The sequence below is a fragment of the Thermobia domestica genome, chromosome 7, assembly GCF_964235325.1.
Source record: "Thermobia domestica chromosome 7, izTheDome1.hap1.1, whole genome shotgun sequence".
NCBI classification, from domain to species: Eukaryota; Metazoa; Arthropoda; class Insecta; order Zygentoma; family Lepismatidae; genus Thermobia; species Thermobia domestica.
Window position 1 is genome coordinate 51,375,852 of NC_137460.1, and position 21,349 is coordinate 51,397,200.

The following is a 21,349-nucleotide window of genomic DNA, read 5'->3' on the forward strand; positions in this document are numbered from 1 at the left end:
ACACCAGTTTCATATTTCTATCTTATTTCTAGCCTGAGTTATCAATTTCTGGAATCAGGGAGGGACTTCTCGGACACCCTGTATTATGAACGATTCTTCCACGGATCAGCTGTCTGTATACAGTTAAATAAACAAGTGTCACATTGATGGAATGAGTGTAATTATTTACTTTAATAGTAATAGAAATGTATATTTTCTTGTATTTTCTACCGGGAATAACTGCATCCCGTCTAGAAAGCTGCGACTAACAACAAAGGAACCCGATGTGCCAAACACACACCACCTACGCACTTCAATACACCAACAAAAGGTGCAGACTATTCATGAGTTAAAGTCTCTCACCCAATGTATGCTCCTAACATGTCTCTCAGCGATTACAACATTTTTTGGTATCTCAGTCATTTCCTAGTAGGATAGCTTTACCTAGGGACCACTGATTAACCTGGTATTGGATGTTTCACTTTTTTACCTTTGGAGTTGACAGTCATCGTTTGGATATCTCACACGCAAATATCTAATATTAACAACGTTTCTTCTATAATTTCGTAATATTGTATTATTTCTTTGTATTATTCATTAGTTTGGTTAAGCTTGTTTAAACACTTTTCTCTTTGCACCTACTTATTACCTATACCTTAACGTTGTATAAAAATACACTAACTCTCACCGGGAATCAAATCCAGAACCAATGCACTTGAACCATTTGGCCACAACAAGGCACATTTAAATAGAAGTTTCGATTTTGTTAGGAAAATTGTGATTAGGTGTAACATTTTAAAAATATATTTAAGAATGAAAATGAAATGAAATCTTTGAGTTTTACGTCCCACAGTTATGCCGATTAGGCTAAAGGAAACGGTGATAATGAGAGATGAGTGAAATGGTGGAATGAAGAAAGTGGGAGAACCCCGAGAAAACCCACGAGCACGGTGTTTGTCCACCACAAAGTTCACTTGACGGGGGCTGGGATCGAACCCGGGACCCCAATTACCAGAGGTGAACACTCTACCACTTTTTTTTTTAAACTTCGTGACTATTTTTTTCTATTTTAACCACTTCTCAGGACTACTGGACACGACAGGGACACGAACACAGAAACATGGAGGACAGTTAAAATTCCACCCTTGCTCTTCAGAGGGACTCGAACCCCCAATGGGCTTCACCTTACGATCATCAGCCTAACGCCTCAGACCGTTCGGCTACACCCACCTGCTACCACTGAGCCACCGCCCCCCCCCCCCATATTTAAGAATGGGTAGGGATGAAACACACTGATTTTTCTCGCTCGAATTTCTTAAACTGACTCGTGTTAGGCTGCAGCTATTACTGAAACATTTATTTGGGAAATGCGAATAAAATAACGTGTTTTGGAAAACTTTGTTCAAAGCAACTTATGTCCAAAAGTAAAGTACCCATTGGTCATATTTCTGTTAGAAATAACATATGCCATATATTAGAATTATTAAGGAAATAATTGTATGTGAACTATGAGCTAAAGCGTCTGAGTACTTTCTGCGAAATCGTCAAAAAAGTCATTCCGAAGAATAAAATATCCTTTGTGTATCTTTTCAGGACAAACGAGTTATGCTATTTATGAAATACGAACAAAATTGCCAGAGTCATTCTCGACAAAATCGTAGGGTAATTACTTGCTCGGAAAAGTAATATACCACTTCTAGCTTTTTAGGATGATGGAATTATACCATATCGTTAGGTTATTTATGTAACATTTATTTATGAAATATGAACAAAATTGCGTCAGGCGTTAATGGGAAAATCGTCGGAGAAGAGTAAACTACTCCTTCTGAATGTTTACAGGACGAACGAGTTGTGTCATATTGTTAGGTTGTTAATGATACAATTATTTATGAAATGTGATTGAGAAAATTGTTCGAAAAAACGCATCCCATACAGTAAATTAAACCTTATGTATTTTTTTTCAGAGCAATGATTCATACTATACTTGTAAAAAAATAAGCAAAATCTTTACAGCTGTTTTTGAAACAATTTAATTATTTTAAATTTTCATTCATCAGTAAACTACCCTTATTTTTAGGTGTCGGAGGATATAGAATTCGAAACGATAAAGTGTTATAATTCTAGAATTCGGTCCAGATACGTCGAACAGTATGGCCTCTATTTGAATGCATGTAAAAGCGTGACGAACCGACAAACGAACAGATGGACAGACATCAAAATAACTTTTTCGATATGTGGGGACGTGAAACTTGAAGTCATTGAAATCTCGAATTCGATTTTTATCACTATTACTACAATTTCTTCTTTCGTCGCTTGAACGTGAAAAAGAATAGGAATACAACGACACGTAAGGTGATAATTTGTAATTCCCAAAATTTAATGAGTTACGTTTAATGTGTTGCCATGCTAGAAAAAAAGCTTATGCCTGGTTGTTATATCATTTTAATATCAGTTTTTCACGCTACTATATAATGTAGAAATATGGTATGATTATCGTTTATATTCATGCTATCTTTTGGAAATATTCGTGTTCCGCATACATAGATCTGTATAATTTAGTTACGTTCAACGAAAGCATTCTTGCACTTGTGGATATGAAAAAAAAGAGAGATAGAGAAAGTCAATACTCTAAAAAGCAAAAAACACAAGATTACACACACATAAACGATAATTTAACATCAGGTCGATGTAACAAGGGGTAAGACTCGATATGCTGTCAAGGTCGCGTATGTTCTTTTTCAAGTTCCACACACACAAACCCGAAGTGAGTTGTCTGCTGTTCAAGAACGGGAAGTAACATACAAGACTATAAACTGAAAACAATAACTGTTTCCAATAGTACAAGTATTCTAATACAGAATAAATACGTCGATTAAAGGATACTATCAATAAATTATTTCCTTATTATATTGTTTCGGTTCTTATTAACATCAAAATTATACACTTCCTATAATGTTTTGTAAAAAAAAAAAAAAAAAAAAAAAAAAAAAAAAAAAAAAAAAAAGAGATGGGATTCGATGTGGTGTCAAAATAATGAAATAACTACAAGTCCGCCACTCTAACCACTGAGGTTGCGTGGTGTTGGCTCTTTTTTTTTTAAAGACATAATCTTCATAACCATGGTCCGTATCGCTTCGAACCTTAACATAAGAGTTTTTCTGTTTAATTCTATATTTTCGTACGACATCTTAGTTACAGAAGCTAATTTATATTTCGCAGGCAATTTACACACTAGGTTTTAACCAATAAATGCAACATTTTAGTCCACTATCCTTGATCCTTGATCCAACTCCTCGACTCCCCTACTGAATTCCCTCCGCAATCATGCTCTGCTACTGAAAAAATCCCTAGAAATCATCGTTGCCAGTATACACAAAACCGAGCATAATTTTGTTTTTTGCTTATATTTTTATTATTTTATTATATTTTTTGGAAATATCTCCTTAGATGGATTGGTTTCTATTATCTCCACATACTAATAACTGAATTTTACCTATAAACGTAAGGAAAATGGAATAAATACGAAAAATCTTCAGTTACAGTATACGCGCAATTTTTTTTGCGCATGGGAGTACGTTCTTTACTAAACTTGGGATTAAATGTCATTGAGGATGTCACCAAGCAGCTTGGTTACTCCGGAAACTATGGATTCGACACATCTCGGTGATTTTGAACATCTTATTCTCCACGCCACACCATGCAGATGGGGCTGAACTAACGCGGCATCGGGAATGTCACTGTTCATCTTAGCGACTTCGAAAACTATGGATTCGATGTTAATATCGGTCGTTTTCAATTATTTTTACATGTCACCATCTTTCTACTACCTAGGTTTGTCATACCCCACCCTTTTACCAGATTGCTAACGCTCTCGCCTTCGGTGCGAGCGGTCCCAGGTTCAATTCCCGGTGGGTGCACTTGGTCGAAAAAGTGTAAAACGCTTTTTCAGGCCAGCCACCCTGAATGAGGTTTTCCTGGGTTTTCCTCATTCACACCAGGCAAATGCCGGGGTGGTACCTAATTTATAGGTCCCAGTCCGCTTCCTTTCCCCGGATTGTGTGCTCGCCGAGGACGTCATCCCTCAAAACGTGAAGGGCTAAATGGCCTTAGATGCCGAAAGCCCAGAAATTTAAATCCTAAATCCTTTTACCAGATTATAAGTCATGTGTGTGTCAAGTTGTTTTTAGAAGTTAGTTTACATACCGAATTTCATGTTCCTAACATGAGAAATTCGTGATTTTTTTAAACATAAATTTCAAAGCACCTCTTCGTCTTTAAAGTGCCATCCATTCTCTTTGGACATAAACCAAAATGTTATATAAAACACGATTGGGGCCACGGTGGCTCAATGATAGAGCGTTCACCTGTGGTGGTGGGGTCCTTGGTTCGATCCCAGCTCGCGCCAAGTGAGCTTTGTGGTGGACAAACACCGTGTGCGTGGGTTTTCTCGGGATTCTCTCGTTTCCTTTCACTTTGTTCATTCCAGCATTTCGTTCATTTCTCATCATCACCTTCTCTAGCCTAGCCGGCATAGTCATGAACGTAAAACTTAGATTTCATTTCATTTTCAAAACATGTGGTCTCTTCCAAACCATGGTCTTTTCGGTAGAAGATCTTTGAAATATACCAAGTCAACGGTATGGATTTATATACCGGACAGACACACAAACATTCACTTTTATATACAAAATTTAGAATAATGTAACTAAGCATTCAACATAATGTGTACATTTCAGCAATGTTAAGTAGGACTCGGGTCTCTGGCTTATCCCGCCGATGTATTAGCCAGTACACTACCCAATCTGCTCCCTTAATAGCCACACGTTCTACTACGTTGAAATCGGTGCTCATCCAATCAGACCAGACTTCAGCCCTGTTTTTAAAATACAATACACCTCCGACATTTGATTGGTGACGGGGGCAGTACGATGGTTCGGTGATAGAACGCTCACTTGGTACGAGGAGTCCCTGGTTTGATCCTTGGCATGCTAGTTTATGGCGGACAACATCGTATCAATAGATTTTCTTGAGGTTCTACTGTTTCCTCTCACTTTCTTGTTCCACCAGTTCGAAATCATTGACTTTCATTTGCCATGCGTCATCTTTAGCTTACAGGGCATAAATGTAGGATGTAAACTAGAAATTTCATATCATGTAATTTACGACTGACTATTAGATGTGTATCCAACTCGAAAACCTACATTGGGAATATGAACAAGATCACGCACAAAAGGATGCACGTAAATCTCAGCCTTTTTTTTTTATTTGAAGGCGTGGAATTCGAATCCCACTGCGAGTTATGTTGACTTGGAGTTTTCTGTTTTTGTCAGTCCTCTCAGATGAAGGAGGGATTGTGTCTGTAATTATCGCTGCTGGCGACTTGTTTCCAATTATATTTTTCCTCAGCAGCTGTCATTGTGAATGTTTTAGCCTCCTGCCATTTGGATTTTGGATTTCGTAAATCGGTTGATGATCTAAGTATCGTAATGGCATTTTGTGACACAAGAAAGTTTATTATGATCGATCGGGAAATAAATTCAAAACCTCAAAATGGAGGCACGTTGGTGTAGCGGTAAAATACGCTCACCTCTGGTGTGAGGGGTCCTTGGTTTGATCCCAGGCACTTAAGATTGTTGTGGACAATATCGTTTTTTTTTTTTTTTTTTTTTGACGTCTCCCATTTCGTCCCACATTGTCATCTCACCAATCATTTACTTCATTTAGTTCTTTCATAATCATTTACTTTCATTAAAAGAATATAAGCGTGAGACTTTAAATTAAACTTTTCATTTTCAAAACCTCAAAACTACGAAGCTAACACGCATCACTTCATCGCAATCTTTGATGTTAAGAAGATTACTGCTTTTTGTACAATTTGTGTGAAATTCCATCTAGAAAATAAAATGGTTTGACCTGTGACATGTCATTAAAGATAAGATATCGTAGCCTAGAAACTTTATATCGTAGCGAGATTGTCCTCTGTCCAGATTGTGTTTAACTTGGTTAAGATCATCATTCTCTGCGAGGACATGTGGTATGGAAACATATTTATCGTATTTCAGGTAGTTTTATATGTAAGCTTTTTTCTCTCTCTCTTCCTTTCTTTTTCTATAAACAAATTTGTGCTCATGTTCGGGATTTGGTTCTTCGGAACGATCTGTGGTACATTTCACAGTGTCTCGTGACTGTTATGACGTTGAACATCAATCACATTTATTCTTCATTCACACACACATAAAATTTAGAACATTTGTACTATATTTGATTTCACCTTCATACATGGAGAGCATTTGACTCAAGAGAGCATATGTACGTTCGTTACATACGTTATAATATTAGTTTCTTTATAACAATTATAGTGTGAATAATGATCGCTAATGGGTTTCGAATTGTGTTAGATTTTTTCTTCATTGGAGGTAGCAGCAATAGATTATTACCAAACTTGTAGGAGATACAAATATATATTTTTATAATTTGCGAGACACACTATTATTTATTTATATTTTTTTCGTCATTTGTGTTTTAGTGGGACATCGGAGAGAAGTAATATGATTAAAGTTGTGAAATTAATGGTATATTAAAAAAAAGATAAAAACAAAAATTTAAAACTTTACCTATCTACACGTGCATGTGTTCGTTGACTAGAAAATTTAGTGTGTGAGAACTTGCGAAACAGATTGTATCGTTCATAGTGCGAAAGTGTCCAGACTCTCTTCATATTCATAGAAAGAGTGTCGTGGGATCAAACTCACGATTATACATGTATGCTCCAGAATTAACTGTATGCAGTAATTTACTATTGTTACCCCCATGCGTATAATTTACCTAGAATTATACAGTTGATAATTCAGTAAGTAATTCATCTAATACAGCATTTCTCTCTCTCTCTCTCTCTCTCGGATGCTATTTCATGAATGTTATACACAAAAGTGCTCACGTAGTAAGCTGGCAATTGTAGACTTGTGCTTCATATCGTAGTCGTTGGAATTTATGTGAAGCATGTTTGTTATGCAGTTTTGCATTCTGATAACTGAGCAGAATGGGCCGTTTATGCTATTGATCAGTGTAAAATTGAAGGTTAACAATGTCAAATGATGATAGGTATACATCATTCTTCGTGCAAGTGAATTGATTTTTAGATTATAATTTTTAAGTTAATGCAAATTTTGAATCTGTTTGTGTCTCGCGCAGTATAAAATCATGATTTTATACAATACGTAGCGAAAACATCTGGCAAGGTCGAGGGAGATAAGATGAAACCGTGAGTGTGTTTTTTTTATCAGGTTAATTCTCACTAACCTAGAAACAATAGGTGTTAAATGATCGCGTATTTTATTCGGTGTACAGATAACAGTAGTGACTAAAATGCAATCAAAACCAAGTCTACTCGTCTACAAATTCTGCGTGAGTTCTTAACGGTTACTACTTGGTAAGCAAAGAAGTAGCGTTGGAGCGCATAAATTTTGTAGACCCTAAAATGAATTGAAAAATATAACACTTTGAGTGCTGGGCTCTGAAGTGCAAGCTTTCCCAAGAATGCTTAGCTTTTTTTGCAACCTTTTAAAAAATTATATTTCAAAATCTAGAAAAGCTAAAATAATACAACATAATACAACAAAAGTTTCGAGCTTGCTCTTTATTCTTATATATATTATTCTGTATTCCAACCACAAAACCATTACGAATCAAATAAAATCACAGGTAGTGCAAGAAAAATGAATGCGAACATGAAAATTATTATCTCACGATTACTTATCTGTTATATCGGATATTTCTGTTGCTACATAGTCTGAATTATTCTCACAATCGTCCAATAACTCTCCTTCAAACAAATCACTACTAATGTCGCTCAATTCCGCTTCTAAATTGAAGCGTATTGGGTCGTCCGACAGGCTCTTTCTCGCCATTTTGACGTTCAAACAATAAGCATATGGTTTTTGAACCCTGGCGGTAACAAGGTATTAATTAGGATCTTCACGCCATCTATTTACGAAATTCCGAACTACAAAGTCCAGGGGATATTTCAAAACTGCTAATTCCGTATAAGAAAAAGAGCAAAACCATTGAAATACATTTTGAATTACATCACACATAAATACGGAATCCGCAGTCTACAAAAGATCAGCTACTCCGTAAAAATACGGAATTATCACTCAAAGTGATAAGGAAGTAATTTGCAACTGGCCAATGTGTGACGTAGAAGTCCGCTTTTAGAATCAAATAACAGAAACACAAGAGCAAAGGTTGGGAGGGTCATCGTAAGGCACAAGTATTTATTAAGCAAGTTTTGGCAGTGTACACATAGTCATGGATCTACATGTAATATAGTATGCTTGTAATAACATCGACAACGCTATCGATGTTCGTGTTTTCGTGTCACCATTGCTCTTTTTTTTTTTTTTTTTTTTTTTTTTTTTAAATCCTAGGATTTTCATCTGGTTGCCTGCTCCGTGTAGTTTACATAGAAAGGGTGCACCAAGCTGACGTTACTGGACATGTAGATGTAAATGACTGCTGTAAGGGTTAGAAAAATAAGTACTTGTAAGCTTTAATGCGAGTTTTTTTCTCTTCTACAATTTTTTTTTTTTTTTTTTTTTTTTTTTTTTTGTGTATTATTTATAATTCAGTGAGGAAATTTGAATAATAATTTTATTCGACATTACTATGCGTCACGATTAACATTTCACTTGGTTTACATCCTAAATGATTGATAAATCACTTCTATTTGGGGGACCCACGTTCGAATGATTTACTGTAGAAATGAGCACCTTTCTTGTGAGTTCCATAGGAAACTCAGAGGTGTTTTTCAACCAGCAGTGTAAAAATTCAATGATAATCTCATGCCAGACTAGTGTACAGTAGGCTATGAGGATGTAATTGATAAAAGCTAAGGTACTCCTTATCTTCCTTTATTGGCGTGAATAACCATAAAAGGTTTATGTCCGTCAAACACTTACAGACTATAGGTGAACTTTCTGGTAGGAGGCACCAAAAATCTTAGTAATCTTCCCAAAAGCCATGTTTTAATGTGCATAGAAATCTCGTATGCGATCGATACAAAATGCCGGTTTCACGTGTTGAATGTGGGCTTTTCAGAGATTTTCAACAATTTATTCACACTAGCATCCAAAGAAGAGTAAGGTTAAAACGAATAGAGATTTAAGATGAAGATCTAAATCTATCTCTGCAATAATGAAATACATTTGTTTCTCTCGACAACTCAAAATTCTTGCAGGTGTATTCATAATTTATATTTATATTTCACATTTATATTTATATTTCACATTTATTTATTTATACATTCTTTAATTACATTTATGAACACTTTGGATGCCTCAAGTGTGACGTATTTCCGGCGTTACTTTTTAGCGATGAGTTCCAGGGAAATATGCAGTATGCAGAAGTACTTATGTTTTACAATGACTTACATTTTAATAAGATGATGAATTGTAATTTTTATTTTTAAGTGTACGCAAGAAGCAGGGTATCATAAAGAAGTGCTTACTGAAGCCTCATTGTAAAGAATGGAAGCCAAAATTTTTATCATTAACTACTATCTTAGACTGGAGACTGGGATAGCTTCATGGGAAGAGTGACGAAGAGATACCAACATCAAGTAACAGTAGTGACCTGCTTTAAGGTGCCCCTCACTGGTCTAGTGGCTAGTACGCGCCTTTGGCACACGAGATACTGGGTCCGATTCCCGGTAGGACAGTCTTGAAATTTGAACGCATTGCGGTGGTTCAAATTACACCTTAAACAGTAGGTTCACTCCGCATATAGCCTCGGTGCTGACAAAGACGCTAAACTCCAGCTAATCAAACGGATTTAATGTGACGCAAGACTTTGTCGTGAAGAACATTTTATAATTAATAGAAGCTAGCATTTCCATTAGCTTATAACTAATATACCATTTCACCCGTCCTTCAACCCAGTCGAAGATCGTAGCTAGTGGTCGAAAATTAGGTTGCAAATTCCGTGTAAAGGAAATGTAATGTGAGGATAGTCTTCATATAGGACAAACTTTAAAGAGTAAGTGGATCAAAGATAATAGGGTAAGGAAATGTATCTGCATGAAAATAAATGTAATACATGTGGTGCCATATGTTTTTTGTCCAAGAGTTGTGTTGTTTGGAATCGTACATACAGGGTTATTCAAAAAGAAATTTACACATTCATAGAATTCAATTTGTATATTCAAGAGAATACATGAAATAAAAGAAGTTTTATGTAATACATTGACATTCATAAGTACTCTATAAGTGAATCCTTCGTCACACTGCAGATAACCAGCCTGTATTCCAGTTCTTCTTGTGTGCACCCCATCATGTGTGTATCAGTTTGTCATAGGTGCTCTTATATGTCCGTGCAATAGAGCTTTCTCGTGGCTATATGGTTAGCGTGCGCATTTTCGGCACGGGAGACCGGGTTTGATTACCGGAGGGAGCTCATGAGGTTTGGATTTCACGTTAAGCTGTAGATCCACATCTTATATAGCCTTGGTGCTAAAAGGGACACTAAACGCCAATCCAACCAATCAACGTCCTTGAAGTTCAGGTAACAACTCTGAATTTGAGACGCACTGTGGCAATGTACACAATCTTCCAAACGCCATAATAAAATGTCTTCGTCGGGGTATTAGCAATTGTGGAAAAAGTGGTTAGTGGCATCACTGCAGGGACAAGTGTACAACGGTTGCAGAAAGTCGCTGAAGTTGATAAATAAAATATGAATATTCTTTCCGTATAACTTTCGGAATCCTGGCTTCTCTTGACATTAGAAATTACTGGATACATCCACTTTATGCTGTCGGCTTGGAAGGTAATTTTGAGTTGCGACAATTATGTGTATGATATAACTTGCAGGCAATAATATTTTTACGCTTTTCACACTTCTTCAAAATTCAACTTTGCAGTCTTAATCCTACAATTTCTTTATACAATTTCCTACTCTTTATTGTCAAGAAGTGCGTCCTCAGTTCAAGAAGACACCACTCTGTTTAACAACGAATACTAAATATCATTTTGTAAGTGCTAGAAAATTACGCAGAGAAGTTATAAGAACATTCTTTCAGTTTGGCAATATTCTGCAAAAGAAAGAAAACGAAAGAAAAAATATGAGCTGATGAACAGTAACAGAATTTTGAGTTGATTTCTTGAAGTATTAACAAAAGAAACTATCAGAAATGTTTTGAATTTTGGTAAAAAATAGAAATAATTTCAAGCATGACCGCCAAAATGTTGATGATTTGTATTTGTTCAGACTAATATGGGTTATAAAGTTCACTTTCACGGACTGAAGTTTCTCTCTACTCGATGAAGTTTCGTAGTATATTTTGCCCCAGTTCCCGTAAACTATCGGGTATACACATACGGTAGACGAGCTCCCTCCTAACAACAATGTGGTTAGCGTACTACCTTTGGTGCGGACGACATCTGATAGCGTGAGTGTTTGCTATTAAGAATTAGCGTGACGTACTGAGACATTTGCCTTTTTGTGAATAGAATTGTGTCCCTTCAAGATTTTTCACTTTCACTTGTGCTAATGTAACAGATTCTTGCTTGCCTTCAACAGAATGTGTAATAATGTCTTCTTTAAATGTGCAGTTTTCGTATCGTAAATATGTCATGTAACATGATTTCTAAGTGAAATAATTTACAAAGTTCTTTATTCTCTGTTGGTCCATGTCTTAATATGTCTGATTTTCTTTGTAAAGAAAGTACATTAACAATAACCTACATTATGCCTACCAATCATTTTTCACAGTCTGTGTGTGTTCATTGACACCTTATTATGATTAAGATATTCTGTATATTCCAATGCAAATATTTACACATTGTGAAAACAATATTGATGAAAATTTCTGGTCCATTACTGCTTAAAACAGAATTCTTCTATTCCTAGTTAAAAGTGAGATACAAATTACGTAACAATTTTGTGAAATTCTTGTTAATTACATGTATTAAGAACCATTTGAATGATTCAGTTAAATTCATAGATGTTTCAGATAATTACTCTAACGGTTTCATTTTGTGCGCATATAGTGAAGAAATGTTGATAGAATTAATGCAAATATATATATATATATTATACTAGTTTACATAAGCTCTTCAGAAATGGTAAGACAAAGTTAGTTCTAATTCAATGAATGATAATAATAATGGCATTACTTCTATTACAAAAATGATATATAAGCAACTCTGTATTCATATTTTGCTTGTAAAGAAGGGGATGCAACTTCACCGGCGTAAGTCTGTGTAGCTTTTTTTTCCCCCTGAATCGAGAAAAAACTGGTACAGGAACAAATATTGCAAATATGGTAGTCCGTGTAGTATCACTAGAGCAATATATACACATGTGTTGGGGTAAATATATTAGTAGATATTTTAATCTATGGAAGTCAATAATCTACGTCAGATGCAACCTGACAGATAATTGTAATAAATTGTAGCTTTTCAGCTCAACAAAACAATCAATAGCCACATGGGATACGTTCTGATCATATTTGGCTCATCGACTCCCAGCTCTGTCTTTCTAAATTTACAGTTGACTATTGCTTAATTCAGTTGTCCTCCAATTGCTTCAAAAAATCGACGTCAGAAAATGTTATTCTGCGCTACAACTATTTAGATACATAGGATACTATAGTTTATAGTAGTTGTACACGTTAGTGACTTTACGTCATTCGTGCAGATAATAGATATCCATTTTCATATTTTCCCTAGAGGTAAAAGGCTCTAATTTACTTGGAAGTATCAAAAAATAGAATATGCCACGGGTTTCTTTACAGCGGTAAAGGAAATGACTTTTTAAAGTACCTTTTGGCTTTCTCTGTAAAGACCTGACCTTATAATAGTTAATTTATTGGTTGCTGAGGTGTGTTTGACACACATTTTTCCAACTATTACAGACTCAAGCTGCTTAGAAGTACGATTGATTCGTACTTCATTCTACGAATTGTTCTTTTCCGTAACGAGTATTTATTCTTTGAAGTAAGATAAACTAGAAAATATCTTTACCATTAAAATATAAAGTTAAACCAACCTATCAGTACTCAATATTTAACGCCAATCAATAGAAAGTAGTATGACAAAAGTGCACAGATTGTACGACGCAAAATAATCTTGGATTTCTTTCGGTTTACTACATATACTGGAAATCAAGTGCAGGACCTTACTATTATAATTTAAGATACCTAATTCGTTGATAATGCCACCAGATATCCTTATATGACATTTAAATACATGGTGGCAGAATGATAGATGTTATCGACAGTATTAGAAGGGTAATGTGATCATTTTAATTTCAATTTTAATAGCTTCCGTTAAGAACGCTTTTGATATGTACTGGACTTCGTCCGGAAAGGCATTAATAGAATGGCGCAATTGCTGGTATTGGAAATGTGTGTAAGTAGCAGTCCTCAACCAAACAGCATTTAAACTATAATGCATCTTTTCCTTATGTTTCATAATCGAAGAATGAAACCTTGTGAAATGATAAAAAGAGCAGTTTTAAAGATATTTGAATGTCTAAATGAGGATGTTGGGTCTGTTATAAGCTTGCATGCTTTTCAAATTCAGCTGTTTTTTTTTTTTAACAATATTAACATTACAGAATATGACTATGAAAACTGTGGATATGTAGATTGTGATGAATTTCCAGCATTTTATATTTTAGTTCATTTGTTTCTCCACTAGTGTAAAGTGTAATTTTCTTTCTCTAGTATCGTTATTATTGATTTTTAATTCTAAATATTCGTCCTAGTCGTGGATAAATTACCTTGTGTTTCATCTCTTCATTAACCTTCAAATAAACCTCCCGAGGATCAATAGAAAAATCTTAAGTGTTCTTTTAAATCTGAACATCTTACGTTGATTAACATATCATTATTATTATAATCAATAGTAGCAATCACCGCCATATCATGATTGTACAGGGTTTTCATAAAGTATGGACGGATTTAATTCGCTTATAATTTACATAAAAATGCTCATATTGAAATCAAATAAAGTGCAAACGGTAGCAGAAGGATTAAATTTTTACCTGTAATCTGCACCAGCTCAGTTCATTCACCGCCACACCTCCAACTGGGCGCCACTAGGAATCGACTTCTGTTGGCTGTTGATGATGCTTTCCCTTACCCTGCTCACTGTTGCAGGTGATGTAGGCGGCCTCCCACTTCGAGGACGGTCCAGGACGCTTCCTGTCTCCAAGAACTTAGCATGCCACTTTCGGATTGCACTCTCAGTCGGTGCCGGCTTTTTGAACTCTTTGGTGAACTTTCGACACACCAGAATTGGTGATTTTTAGCTCTGCGTACCACAGAACACATTACGCTTTCTCTTTCACCGATGCCATATTTGATACGGTAACAGTGTTGCCAACTAAAAATTTAATCCTTCCGCTACCGTTTGCACTTTATTTGATTTCATTATGAGCATTTTTATGAAAATTATAAGCAAATTAAATCCGTCCAGACTTTATGAAAACCCTGTATGTTGTTCATTATACCTTTGGAAATAGTCAACATGTATTAGTAAAGCAAAACTGACCAAAGTACTGTATATTAATAGCACTTGTGTAACAGTTTCGGCAGTGTAACATCGGCTTCATTAGTCACGTTAGCTATACCTCAATTACCAATAAGTTTGGATATTCTACTTCTCTGTGTATATATTGTACCAGGAGAGAATGCAAATATTTCGGGGGTGTTCTTACATCTAAATAAAAAGTCATATAAATATATCGGAGAAAGCCTAGTTTAGAGAATAAAGAAAAAACACGTGTCTGATCTGTGACCACCACCCCTGTGTTTCAGTTCCCATGGGATGGTAGTCTTGGCATCCCTGCTTACAAAAGGTGTTCACATGAAGACATGCTTCTACATGCTGACGAAGGGACTTGGACAATCAATCATCACACTGTTTTTCATAATAACGTGTTGCAGCCTGACAGATGGGAATCAAATCCAGTGACCTAGGTGATAACCTTATGAGATCATAGCGTCTAATCTAGCAGCTGGTGTAGTGTCAGTGAGACATTTGTGGCATGTTCAGCTATGCCCTCCAAAGCAAGGAAAGCAACGTTGTCTCCATTGACGTTTGTATCGAAACTCTCGTCTCCAACTCGTAACAGCTAATATGATCCCCCCCTTCTAAGAGAAATTTTCGGTAAGGTGGTTTTCGAGGGTGGTAGATACAATTAGCATGTCATTCTCATTAGCACACCACACATTCACTGAAAATCGTTGCTGGAATGGTGTTCTGAAAGTTGTATTCAGATTTTGAGCAGTATGAATACCAATTGTGCTTATAGTTGATACTGCTCAAGGAAATGTGATCTCACCGATGTATATGGTTATCAACTTAACCATCTCTTCTGCTCTACAGGGCATAATCGTCGAATATAAAACTACGGTTTAATTTCGTTTTCATTTCATGTGGGATTCGAGCCCAATAATGCGTACAATATGCCTGGTATTTGATGCTGGGCTGCGCTCGAGAATTACCCATCTGCTGGCTTGTCTCTAGCATTAGGTAGTGTGCCGAACTCCCATGTGAACTAGATATTCTTCCGAACACAGTTGGGAATTCTGTGGATCGGGAAATAAAGCTTCTATTTCTCCATGATTTGGCGGCGGTTTTCACTACAGTACTCGTAAAGAAATCAGCGTATCATTCATATATAAAATTGACGCGTGATCCAGCACTTAAATGCAAATCACAACAGAAACACGACACGAACCTCTCTGCAGCGATGTAATTCGCACACTTACGCGCGCTCTTGTAGTTGTAATAAGGACCTATCAACAATCCCTCCCCCTCTCCCGCAGAAGTATTTGCATTATATATACACAGTATGTGTAATTTTTCAAAATGACGATTCAATTGATCCTAAATAAATGTAGATTATAGACAGTGAATGAGATGTCTTCACACTGTATCGGAGTGGTCTTTCAACTGTGCTTACAAAGTTACCGATGGCTGGGATGACTCGTTATAATTTAGCCAAACTGATAGTGCAACCAATTCATATCTCATATTTAAAGGTAATAAAGACAGGCATAAAGAAGGAATTAATCAGCAGATTTGAAACCTTTCATATTTTGGAGAATTTTTTAAATATCACACTAGAAATTTATTTACCAAAATTGTTTGTTTGCTGCCTATTTTATCAGGAGATTCTACCCGTGATACCACAAACCGAGTTTATTTTTTAAAATACTAGGCTTTTGCATTTTGCTGAAAATGAAAAAAGTTCAACTTGAAAATTCTAGGTTGTATTGCATACTGCTGCCTTATGCAAATTTGGATTATACATGATTTGGAAAGCACGAAAAGTATTTAGAGGCAGCAATATTAAGTGGAGAATTGTAGCGATAGCGTGTGAAATAATAATTTTTGTGAAAATCCTAACAATTATGAGATACTTCTCTTTATTTCTTTCTGTTAAAATTAACTTATAAATACATTATTTCAGGTGTCTTTTTGTGAATAAATTGTTATGGGATTTTAATTGTCTGTTACTAAAATTCGCAATTAAGTTCTGCTTACATTCAATCAAGTTTCTTTCGAAGTCACTATAAGGTACGTCTATATATATTCGTAGGCTGCTGTAATACTATGTTGATTATACATATTGAATAATAGCTAGAATGGTAAATTACATGTAGAAAGTTCATTGTTGTCTGCGAGAATTGAAAGATTATGATATAAAACATACCAATAATGGATCAGAAGTTTTCATTAATTTGCAGGTTGATTTTTCTGTTTCTTTGCTGATTGTAATGTTCTGTTTTTTCAAAATATTGTTTCCCACTAACGTAATAATTTCAATCATCTCTGCTCGCTTTATAACATCAAGTCCCATAACCATTATGCACATTTTCTTCCAGGCAGAAAAATTGTCTGGAAAATTGTCCTGAAATATTTCTGGAAAATTTTCCAAACTAATTTTGCTGGAAAGTAACAACTTCGTTGGTGAGTACTGCCTTTACTAATTTCATGTAGCATGCTCTCATCTTTTCATTCATTACGTGTGTTCGTTTTGTCTTCTCAATTACCACATTTTTAAATCTTTTCTAATCTTAATGGAGAATAGTGGTAATTATTTTGCTGTGTAGTCCATGTGTAGTCATTTTCATGAAGCACACTAAAAAGGAAAATTTTAAATACATATTCGATAACACTGTGCCCAAAATACTCATTATTGTTTCTTGTTGGGATTATAGACTTAAATTAGATTCCAGTATAATTAGTAATGAACCATTTCACAACAAATCAGACTGCTCGAGTTAAATTATTTTGATCATGTTCAGTGATTTAGGTGAGTTTTACTATTTGATAGTGAAGTTTTGAGAGTATAAATATCTGTAATTGTTTAGTTAGTGGCATGAAGCAATTAATATAGAAGCATGTAATATATATTCTGGGAAGATAAGTTTTGTAGATTTTTAGTGAACAAATATGCATGTTTTGTTTATTAGTTTTTTAAAGAGCAGCTTTTCTCTTACTATAATGCAGAAATAGTTGACCAACATTTAAAATCAGTGTTGTGTATTATTATTTTCAGTTGTAATTGAAGCTTCTGTTAAGTTTTCGTAGGTATACTAGGAGAGAAAGACTACGAGGGCTGTAAATGAAGTAGTGGCAACATGTATGAATGAAGGAAAGTTTTCATTTTTTGTATGATACATTCATTTCGTACACTCGTTCCAAAATTTGTAGGGTGCATTTCGTTACTCTAATTAATTTGTTTCCTAGTAGATATATTTGTAATACAATCCTGCTTGAAATGTCACATATCACAGGTTTATTCGAGTTTTTTCATTTCTGGGGAACAAAAGGCGATGCGAATTTTATACAGGCTACAGAAGGCTGTTTCAATATAGCAACAAATTCGGTAGCTAGGTACCACGTGATCACCTCCGGGAAGTTATTGTGGTAGCTCGAAGTGCTGTGTGTTCATTTGCAGGAAGCACGCGTGAGTCAGTGGGCCTTTTTTTGTATGGGTCAGTGGTTATATGGTTCCATAAAACAATGGACTTTTGAGAGGGCTACATTTGCAAACAGTGTGGGAGGGATACATGTGTAAACAGTGTGGCAAAATATTTCCGTGCTGTTGCTAAATCCTTCCAATATTGAGCATTGTAGATATGGTGCAAAAAAGTGCGTTCCTTAATGAGCCGTGAGAATCCATTGTCTCAAATAACAATAGCAAAGGCATTGCACAAGATTTACATCTTGTAAAGAAGCATACGTCTTGAGTTCATATATTCCAATCCTTACATATCCTGTAGAGGAAGACGAACGCCATCTTGCAGGAGACAGGTGGAAGTTTGTAGTGACTCTGGATGAGATATATGTCTGTCAGAATGTGATGAAAAGAGAACCGTCTTCTATCGTCTCCCTGATTCCAGAGGTTGCTCATGAGTATGCGGAAGGCTTTTCACGTGTCTTTATATAGTTGTTCAGGCTTGCTGCTTTATTGATGAACTTACGCTACGCAAAGTGAACAGGAAGTCTAAATAAAATCAATGCACTTTTATTCACATGAACATTTTGGAGTCGGTGTAGCACCATGATATTGTACCCCTATATGGCAACAACACACATGACGTTGGCATTCACCAGGACAAGGCGTTCAGTCAAATAGAAAGTCAACGATGACTTAAATGGAGTAGATGGCTCGTGAAAGAGGAATTCATGCACTCCCTTTTAAAAGCTTCCTGTGAAATCCCCTGATGCATCCCCGATGAATTTTTGTGGGTTCTTGTAATTTAAACAAGCATTGGGCCATTGTCAGCCGCGCACACTTGACGGTCCTTGGCAAGTTTGTCAAGTGAAATGGAACAGACTTGATCAAACTGTTACGATCGTGCTTTCTGTTAAATCTTCGTGCCCTCTCGGGAGCAGACTAATGTTTACATCTATAAACAAATTTTGGAGTACATTAATCCCATTAATTTTAATACTTAAATTCTTTTCTAATTAAAAGAAAACTACCCTCTCTATATTCATTTCTAATTACACGATTCTCATTTTGTCAAATTATTTATTCTTTCCACTCACGTAGTCCATCCTGTTATCTGATTATAAACATGACTTGTTTTCGTTGAAGTTATGTACGATAAACCAAAGGGTAAGTTTCAAAATACTACAAAACTGATTCAATTTACTCTCGTAATTCATCTAAAATGTAATATAAATTTATTATGCCCGTTATTTCTTAGAATTGCTGCTTTACTGCCGTGCATGACTAAATTTTTACATATTAAACATATCAGATTTAGGCCTAATACGTAATGTTTGTTTACATCCGTCACATTTAATTGGCATCATATTATAAAAAATTCTATATTGTTCTACTTCGGATTTTATACAAAAGAAAAGGCTATATTCCTCCTAAATTTTAATGTTGTTAATAATTACTGGTGTTTATGCCAAAATATTTGCTTATTAAAATGAATTTTTATTACGCACTACTATTCACAATCGAGATGGCAATATAAGCCTACAAAAAAACGAACATATTGTAAACATGTACCCTTGTACATAAATTCCGTATTTAAACGAATAATGTTTAAAAGTAAACAAGCAAAGATTAACAATAATACATACATTTAATAACAATGAGTGGAATGTTACGATTCGTGGAAAGCACGATCGTAACAAAACTGTGCTTCAACATTCTCCATTAGTGAAAACTGAGATGCAGGACGATTGTTAGCCGATAAGGCTTTCATATCGAGCACCATTGGTGACGTCACGGTGTTTAAGTAGGTAAGGGAGTCAAATTCATTACCGTAAACCTAAAACTTGTGTAACAAGAAGAAATCGGTAGTTTAATATATGAAGACTGAAAGGAGACAGATGATAATATGCAAGTGTATTGCTGGAGTAAAGATATGGAATTTTCGCATCAAAATGGCTTAATCACTGAGCCGTCTCTCTTTATGGGAACAATTTGAGAAGTCGTGGTCTTACCTAGTAATGTTCAGTTGCTTCGGAAGCCAACCAGTGATTTGAAATTGGAGGATTTCATTGTTAGCACATCGCTAAATTTATCATTTATTTATTTATTTATTAAACCGGTGGCTACAATCTTTCCACTGCTAGCATAATCTGATTTTCCCTAGCAGTTACCTACCAAAATGCCAGACCCGGCAGAGCATTAAGTCAGAGATCGAACAGGAACCAGTGGACCAGTGAGGCTAGAATGGACGTTAGCATAATGTTCTAGAACCAGTTACTAAAAAGTTCTAAACTCACTACGTTAACGTGTAGTCCTTCATGACGATTGTTTTCCGGGTGATCTCATCCCATACAAGGTTTTTTCGGTAAATAATCTTTCACAGGCTTTCAAAAATCGTAATAAATTGTTGACCTTTGCGTGTCGCCTATTGCATTTGGAGGGGCTAATTTTAGTATTTACTTACAAAGGCTTTGCTATTATTAGATAGTGTCGTCTTATACTTAACAGCATTACTATAACTAGGTCCACAAAGGTTAGGAGTAACAAATTATCAACTTCATCTCAATTATGTTGCCACTGTTTATTTTATAACTCTTTTAACATAGAAAGTTCTCAGTTAATTTTGTTTTTAAGTGTCCTACACATCAAGAATATACAATAAAATGATCCATTCTTTTTTTTTTTTTTTTTTTCATGTACTAAATACTCTACTCAACCAAAGAAAGCAGATTCTGCGTCGCGCTACAATTATCAAAGGGAATAAATATTTGTGGAAATGACTGAAAATGTCATGTTTCAAAAATACATCATAAAGGCGAATTGTGCATAAGTTTGACACCTAATCTCGCTTATTTTTTCTATAGAAATTCTATAAAAAGTCAGGTTATTTACCGAACTGCGAAAAAGAATTTCTCGTATACTCAGATACATTAATGGTGGACATACTAAGGAATTTGCTGGAATATAGTCTTTCGAACATTGTAAAAAGAAGTTGATAATTATGTTGGAGTTAATCATTGAAGGACAAAACAAGATCTACGTACTAATCTATCCGGACATATATTATTATAATTTCTGGTTAATACACATAGCATTTCTTAGCGTATGAGCGTATAGTGTTTGACAATTGCTAGAGAAGAAACACACATTGACCCATAAATTTTGTTCAGACGGCTTCGTGTGTATGCATTGTTATACTAGTAGAGGGCACTGGTGAGCCATTGCTCCGATCAGTAGAGGTAAATGTGCTTTGTGAACGTCGTTATCAGGAAAAGATAACAATACTACCGGTGGTACCGACGAGATGCACTTAAATAGGGTAAAGGACGTTGTTAATGTAATACAGTCGCACAACTCGACTAGTGTATTGGAAGATGATAGGAAGGATTCATCTATA

The 21,349-nt window shown here is 35.5% G+C and overlaps 1 protein-coding gene across 3 annotated transcripts in view; it reads left to right on the forward strand.

Moving 5' to 3' along the window:
- CkIIbeta (casein kinase II subunit beta) overlaps positions 1-21,349 on the forward strand; it is a 76,676-nt gene that overhangs the window by 19,586 nt on the left and 35,741 nt on the right. Inside the window, exon 2 of one of the 3 annotated variants that reach the window (XM_081764611.1) lies at positions 16,874-16,958. The exons of 1 other annotated variant lie outside the window; for it this stretch is intronic. The gene's annotated coding sequence lies outside the window, so the exon portion shown is untranslated. Of the gene's footprint in view, positions 1-16,541; positions 16,566-16,873; positions 16,959-21,349 lie in introns of those variants that run through there. One more of the 3 variants, XM_081764613.1, reaches the window with a different exon arrangement.